Source organism: Chrysochloris asiatica, unplaced genomic scaffold (assembly GCF_000296735.1).
Source record: "Chrysochloris asiatica unplaced genomic scaffold, ChrAsi1.0 scaffold00093, whole genome shotgun sequence".
In the NCBI taxonomy this organism is placed as follows: domain Eukaryota; kingdom Metazoa; phylum Chordata; class Mammalia; order Afrosoricida; family Chrysochloridae; genus Chrysochloris; species Chrysochloris asiatica.
The window spans coordinates 11,116,646-11,123,737 of NW_006408611.1; positions in this window are offsets into that span (position 1 = coordinate 11,116,646).

The following is a 7,092-nucleotide window of genomic DNA, read 5'->3' on the forward strand; positions in this document are numbered from 1 at the left end:
TTCTGACTCACAGCGACCCTGTATAGGGTTTCTTAGGAGCAGCTGGTGGGTTTAAACTGCCAACTTTTCAGTTAGCCGTCCAGTGCTTATCCTATAGTGTCACATCAGCATTCCAAGTGCCTGAATAACACCCAGTCATTGTGACAGCCAAATTTCCAATATGCCTTCTTGTTGTTAAGTGCTGTTAAATTGGTTCTGACTCATTGCAACCCTATATAGGGTTTTTGAGAAGAGACAAGTGAGCTTGAACTGCTGACCATATGGTTCGAAGTGAACCTTGTGGTCCAGTGCTTATCCTACAGCTCTTCACCAGGACTTCAATATGCCCTCTGTTATTATAATGACCCTGTATAGGATTTCCAAGGAGGAGCTGGTGAATTTGAACCACTGACGTTGAAGTCCAGTGCATTACCCCACAGTGCCACACCAGGACTCCATAAGCCCCCTTGTTGTTAATTTCCAACTCATAGTGTCCCTGTATAGGGTTTCCAAGGAACAGCTGGTGATCTTAACCACCAATCTTGTGGATCAAACCTACTTTGCAGGCCAGCGCACTAACCCACAGCGCCACACCAGATTGTAGGAAGTAGTAGTAATCCTCTTAGTAAGAAACACTGGTCAAATGACTGTATTAAGACCAGACATTTAAATAACCAATGTAAATAAGATGTTTGAAAACAATGAGATAAAAACCATATCTCTTTTTTGCTGGTATTACTTTATATTTACAAAATCTAAAAAACTAAACCGATTGCCATTGAATTGATCCCAAAGTGAGTTCCCCACAGAGTTTCCGAGGATTTAATCTTTACATGGTGGTGGTGGTGGTTTGCTGTGGAGTCAGGTCTAACTCATAGCGACCCTGTACAGGGTTTCCAAGGCTGTAAATCTTTATGGGAGCAAAAAGTAGACTGCCACAATTTAATTATGCAGAGGGGCAATAGTAAATTAAATAATTCACAGGAGTTACATGAAAATTGATGGAGAGGTTCCAAAAATTGATTACCATTCATTCTTTCCCTTCCTGTATACCCATCCTACTCCTCGCATCCAGATGTGGAATCTCTCTCCTCCCCATGAGTCTAGACTGGACTGTGTGTGACTTGCTTTGACAGATAAAATGTGGAATTGGACAAATGCTTTCTGTTCTCTTGGGTGCTAGGTCATAAGATAGGTGTGCAAATGAGTTTTTAAAACTCCTTTTCCAGTGTTTATCACAGCATTATTCACAATAGCAAAAAGATGGAGACAGCTTAAGTGCCCATCAATGGAGGAATGGATAAACAAACTTTGGTACATACACACAATGGAATATTATGCTACCTTGAAGAATAATAAGGAAGCTGCAAGCCACCACAGAACATGGATGAACCTTGAGGACATTATGCTGAGTGAAATTAGCCAGTCACAAAAGGACAAATAATGTATAAGACCATTATTGTAAATGCTTAAGACAACATACTCATATTAAAAAGGAAAAAAAAAATTCACTGTTGGTTACTGGGGTGGGAAGCAGGGGACAGTAGAGCACAGGGTAGGCGATAGACACAAAACTTTGGGTGTTGGAGAGGGCGATACACAAGAAGGGGGAGGGAGATGGAAGAACAAGGTAGATAGGGAAACACTTAGGCAGCTTTGCATGGGCTAAATGGAACGGGGGTAAATGGTGATGTATGCTCAACCATGGAACACAGCAGGGCTCTGTGATGCAGGGATTGTGAGGCATGGTCTGAATGGCTAAGGGAGAGGAAGTGATGTGTGAATGCTTGCCTGTCTTGTGAATGTTGGTTTCCCTTGCCTACTGTTGTAGAATGGATGCTTGAGTGGGATGGAAAGGACTATCGGGAAGCATGATTACAGAAAGCTTGTAAGTCCACCTTCAGCTTATAACTTGTTGGAATACCTTAAAGGGGGTTCTAGAACTTACCTAGTAAAAGAAGCTTCTTGTAGAGCCTTTGTTGTGTATAGGACCTTAGGTGGAATCCCGAGCCCTATCCAGAACCTTCTGAGGAGGGACATTCCCACTTGAAAGGACAGGGAGACCAACCTGGAGCAGCTAGAAGAATAGAAGATACTTCTTAAAAGAAAGACCAGCAGGAAAAATCCAAAACAAAAATGGCAGTCTGATTGGCTACTACAAGAACAAGCAAGTTGTTCACTAGTGGGGAGGAGGGTATCAAGACAAGCAGTTAAATCCCTTCAGGACAAACCCCTTTCCAAGACTGAACTCAAAGGGAACACATGAGCAGGCTTGTAAGCTTTGCTGGTGACCATGCTGGTCTACTAGTGAGTGGAATAGGAGAAAAAGCAGCAGTGAAGATATGGGCTGAGTTCAGCCACGTTCTATAGACTCCTGTAGACTTGTAGAAGAGAGAGAGAAGAAGGGCTAGTTGGTCCTAAGTGTGGTTGAGACCTAGGGACTCCTGAGCTCATGGACAAGGACATAGCCACGGAGGGCTAGAGCTTGAAGTGACCAGCTGATTTGAAATGAGGGGAGACGCACAAGAACACCCAGACTTACAGATCGTAACCATGTGATCTAGCTTCAATGACTTGATGAACAGTACTCAACTAGAGGAAAGTAAAAAAATTTTTATAAAGGAAACAAGTGTAAATTGCTATCATTTGATGAACTTGACCTATACTTGTGGATGTAGTAACTTGAAATACCAACTAAGAGGGAAGGAGTCTTTGCATCAAGTATCAATCCTATCCCCTCTGTACACAGGATTGATAGGGACAGAGAATTTAGACGTTGGCTACTAAAATGGACGGCTATAAGGGCACAAAGTGACTGGCTTACAAGTTATCAAGAGGGAGTTTAGTTTCAGAGTGGGCAGGTGTGTGTGTTTGTTGAATCCCCACTGAATAGTTTTCATCTTGTCTAGATAGGCCTGGTGAAATGAGTTGGGGATAAGATTCTTATGATTCAGTAGTGAATAATTGTTGTGACTAGTTGCGACTGTCACAACTATAAAGGTAGAAGTTTTATAACAAAAAGGGGGGAGTAATTAATCTTACATTCCAGGAACAGATGCTCCTAGGTCCATCAAGGTAGAACACAAGCAGAATGTGGAACCCTATCCAGAGAAGAGGTAGCCACACCAGAGATGGAGACAGAGATGATAACATGGAAAGATTAAGATAAAGCAGCTGAGGACTCTGTAGACTCAAGGAAAGAGAAAGGCTGTGTGCTTGCGGCCAGTAGGCAGGTTTGCAGTATGTGCCCTTTGGTTCTTTAAATGATTATATATTCCTGAGTGTTTTTTTGTACAGCCTCCCAAAAAAAAGAACAGAGGTAATAGAAGCAAATATTGTTGAATGATAATGCATGCAGGGGATGGAAATCATTACAATGAAATGAGTGTAAAAACTGATCTTCTCCCATGTAAACTATCACTCAATTCACAATAAAAACTTTAAAAAAAACAAAACTCCTTTAGCACTCACTTTAAAAAATGTGTTCCTAATTGTTGCAGGTCTTAAGGATATCAAACCTTTTTTGTAAGGTTTTTCTCCCAGTTTTATTTAGCTTATATTTGCTCTTTGGCTTCCCCACAAGGTTTTCATTTGTGGAAGGAGCTTAACCTCAAGGTCAGTAGTTCAAAACTGCTTGCTATTATTTTGGAGAAAGATGAGGCTTTCTGCTCCCATAAAGATTTGTTGTTATTGTGCAGTGCTGTCGAGTCAGTTCCGACACGTAGCAACCCCTCTATAGGGTTTCCGAGGAGCAGCTGGTGAGCTTGAACCGTTAGCTTTGCAGTTCAAATGATTTTGCAGTCTGGTGCATTAACCCACAGCACCACACCTGGACAGCCTCAGAAACTCTGTGCAGGGTCACTGAGTCGTAAGCAACTCCACAACCCATCACCACCACCATCACCATCACCAGAAAATATACACACATAGTAGAAACAAGTTTCATGAACAATATTCTATTTGAAGTGTACTTTGATATTTTTAATTCAGTTCTATTTTCTGAAAACATCTGGTTGAGAACTACTAAACTAGTGATTCTCAACCGTATCAGTTCCAATGCCCTACTTTTTAAAATAACAATTATTTTAACTCCTTGTTAATTATCTTGAAATAATGGGTAAGTCATCATACACTCATCCATCACCCCCAAAACTCTATATGTTGCCATGAGTATTCTTAAAAGGGAAATAAATGGGAAAAAAATACTTCTGTTAAAATGTTTAGAACACAGCTACCTTCTAAGTAGTTGAATGTGTCTGTACCTTGTAGTGAGTAAGTGTGGATATTTTAAAAATGAGACCAGAAAGCATACCCTAAAAAAGTAAAGGAAAAGTGAAAGAGCTGAATGTAAGAATTGTTGTTGTTATGGTCCCGATCCATAGCGACCCTGCATAGAGTTTCCAAGAAACAGCTGGTGAGCTTGAACTACCAACATTGCAGTTCAAACTGACTTTGTAATCCAGTGCACCAACCCACAGCGCCACCCAGAACTCCAAATATAAGCGTTATTGTTGTTGTTGTTATGTGCTGTGGAGTCGGTTCCGACTCGTAGCGACCCTGTACAGGGTTTCCGATGCTGTAAATCTTTACGGGAGCAGAAAGCCTCTTATTTGTTCCATGGAACGGCTGGTAGTTTCGAACTGTTGACCTTGCGGTTTACAGCCCTATTAGTAACCACTGCATTACCAGAGCTTAGACATGAATTAAAACAACAACAACAAAATACAAATAAAATCAGATTTATATGTTATGTTAAAGAAGGATGGAAAGAATCTTAATACTTGTGAAAGGGTGAGACAGGGAAGTGATGAAGTCTCACTTGCCCATGAATCTGGCTAAACCAACCCACTACATTCAGCCTTTTAGTTCTTAACCTCCCTGAAAACTAGATCTTTTGAAAGAAAAGGATAAATTGTAAATGAAGCAAAATAATTTTAATTTATGATCTCGAGGCATGAAACTATAAAAAGAAAAATCTTATGTTTATATGAAAAATAGATTGAGGTAGTAACACTTGTTGTTAAGAGCCAGCCGTTGAGTTGATTCCAACTCATTAGCTACCTTGTATAGAGTTTCTGAGGAGAAGCTTGAACCGCCAACTTTGCAGTTCAAATGGCTTTGCAGTCTGGCACATTAACCCACAGTGCCACACCAACACTTAGATGGTTTTAAAGTGTGTGTGTTTTTTTTAAGATTTCATACCTGAATGTCTGTTAGGAGATCAGAAGGCCTGTTGGAAAGCTGGATTCTTGTCTTCCTTGTGCCTAGTATCTTTGGCACCTTTCCTGAGTAAATGCTAGTAGTAAATGTTAGTCATTATGACAACCATAAAACACTGTGAACATACATACACACCCCACAGAGTTCCAGAATGTCCACTGGCAGTGGCATCTCCTAGTTAATAACTGTGGCAAAATTGGTTTCACTGTGTTATGACCTTATAGATTGAACAGCACCTATATAAGCTTTTAAGGAGCTCTGGTAGCGTAGAGGTTACGAATCTGGCTGCTAACCTCAGGGTCAGCAGTTCAAAACTACCAGCTGTTCGGTGGGAGAAAGATGAGGCTTTCTGCTCCCGTAAGGATTTACAGCCTCAGAAACCCTGTACAGGGACGCTATGGATCGGAACCGACTCCACAGCACACAACAGCAGCAGCATAGAAGTCTTTGGGATCCTCTTTAAGACAGATATAAGAATTAATTGCAAATACAAGATTGCTGCTTTCCTGATGTTGATAAATCTGCTTCCGTTAGCTTTGCTTTTCCTTCCCATTGCTGGCTTTCAGACTCCAAGGTAGATATTAATAATGACCCTATGGAATTAAGTTGGCCTCCATCTTAGATGGTTTCAGTGTCCCATGAAGGAACTCTGGTGAAGGTGTAGAATGAGCACTGGGATGCTAACTGCAAGGTCGGCAGTTAAATCCACCAGCTGACCTTTAGGACAAAGATGAGGCTTTCTACTCTCATAAAGATTTGTGGCCTCGAAAATAGGGTCACGATTAGTCTGAATTGACTCAATGACAGTTAGTTGTGAGTGTCCTGCAAAATACACAAGTATCTTTCAAAATCACCCGTTCTCAGAGTATTCTAATATATGAACACTACTTATTATTGACAGAGCTCTCCCTGTACATTTAGAAAGTCATCCTTACTTTGAGCCATTTACCTCCTTATTTATTGTTTTTTTTAATAAACTATTTGTTTTGAATATTTTTAGACAAAAGAAAAGTTGCAAAGATTGTTGTTAAGTGCCATCAAATCAGTTCTGACTCAATAGCGACAGTTTCCAAGCAATGGCTGGTGGGTTTGAACCTCTGACTTGCAGTTCAAACTGATTTATAGTCCAGTGTTTATCTTACAGCACTACAGTCTCTATTTGAAGCTATCATATCTCCTCAACATTGCCTACTCCCATAATTCATTTTGCCTTCTAGTAATTTCTCTTGACAGAGTTAAAACAAAGCAGTTCTTTACATATGTTATGACAAGAGTAGAATGTTGTAGAAATGTCAACAGTTATATACTGCATATGTCTAAACTTGTTTATTTGTTGGTTTTTTAAGCAAGTGCCTCCCATCTTGGGTTAATACTGAAATTGCTGTAGTTTTGTTTAGCTAATTCATCCAGAATTTTTTTTTCACCTAAGTTGTTTCAGATTTTATATGAATCCCTTCTAAAATTCGTCTTGTTTGTTTTAGCACACCTACTCATTTCTCTTTGAATCTTTACTCTGTCAATATTTAACTGCTCCTTTTGTATAAAACATTGTGCAGAACAGGGTCAAGTACAGGACTTTATAGTCAATATAATTGGTTCAGTTGTAAAGATGATGTAGCAAGTATGTACCCTGTAAGAAAGGTGTTTTTTTTTTTTTTTAATGTGGTTAGCTAGGAAGAAGGACTTGGTTCGGTCTTATATATTACCAACTGTAGGTAGTGCATTTGCTAGAATTCTCAGAGAATAAGATCAACTGAATTTTTTGGAAAGGAAGCAGGTAAAGGGAGGATCAATCTTAACACAGAATGAAACTATTTGGTGTGTGTGTATATATATATTTGATCATATATATATATATATACACACACATACATACACACACACACACACACA